Raw genomic sequence first — 1360 nt, forward strand, 5'->3', positions numbered from 1 at the left:
AATGTAGGCCTAGATGTTGTTGAGATCAAATTCCAAATAAGATGTTTCACCCTAACCCCACCCCCCAGATCAACAGGAGTTGAGAAACCAAACCAAAAGAAGTACATCTTGGGCCCCTGAAGGTATTTATCTATATCAGATATCATGGCATCATCGTGTTGCCTAGTAGCCACTGAGCAACAAAATAAAATCACCAGTTATATAATTTACGCACTAGTAACACATAAAAGGTTCATATAATGTTTCTTTCTCATTTATATCAGCAAAGGTCTGATTATACATCCTTAGCAACCACCTAGCAACGGTCTAAAATAAGGTAATTTTAGCATAGAAACGACATCTACAACCTCTATTTTTTGAAGTTTTCTAGGGTCATGTAATGCGCAAGGGGAGATACTTAATAATTCTATGCTAAATTGCACATAAACAAAGCCTTTATTTATTTGTTTAATTTATTTATGTATTTGTTCGTAAGTAACCACCTATTTAACCTATTTAAATTTCTTGCTGTTGTTTGCATTCTGCTATGATAAAGCAGAAAGCACTTTAAATATATATACATGCTTATCTTTTAGTTTACTAAAATGAGTAGTCTATTTAATACAATATATTATCATGTGAGAAATGTGTTGATCTAAGGCCCTTGGAGGTTCTTATCTATATCAGATATTATGGCATCATCATGCCTTGAAAGTAATTAACAGAATACAATGACCCAATATTTTTTGTTTGAATGCTATTTCCAACTTATTAAGTAAACGTAAGCTTAATTTGTTTTTACTGTCTTAGGGCATTAAATTCAATGAAACAAAAAACTAAGTTAGTTTCATTCTTTGTCATTGTTATTTTGCTCAAATATGCCAAACACAACCAGAATGAGAAGAATTGGTTCCATGCCTTTAAGGAGCCCCCTTTTGTCTCACAGCTTTAATTCAAGTGAATTAATTCTTTCTATTATTGAACTGCTCTTACCCTCTTAACCACCCAAAGACAAACTAAAATTAACATGGAAAATATTAAAAACTAAACAAAAAAGAAACACTTTAACAAAACTGAAATGAGCAAACCCACTGTAGAACCTAACAAATTAAAGTGACAACAAAAACTAATAATTTTAGCTAATGTCCTGTCCATTTGTCCTCTTTGAGGCGTAAGTTTAAAATTAGACTCAATCAAAATGTCGGTCACTGTCTCAGTATTTGAGATAAAAACGTTTGTGTTGTCTCGCAAAAAGTGGGACACTAGGTCACTCTGCTCTCCGGTTGCCTAACACGTCAACATTCACACAAGTAAAATACACATTGTGTAGACGTAGTCATGTTGATACGGTCTAGCTTTCCATGTACAACGCTGGAAGTTG

This window comes from Rhamphochromis longiceps, linkage group LG4 (genome assembly GCF_057381845.1).
Source record: "Rhamphochromis longiceps isolate RC_006_pf linkage group LG4, R_longiceps_female_GT1.1, whole genome shotgun sequence".
In the NCBI taxonomy this organism is placed as follows: Eukaryota; Metazoa; Chordata; class Actinopteri; order Cichliformes; family Cichlidae; genus Rhamphochromis; species Rhamphochromis longiceps.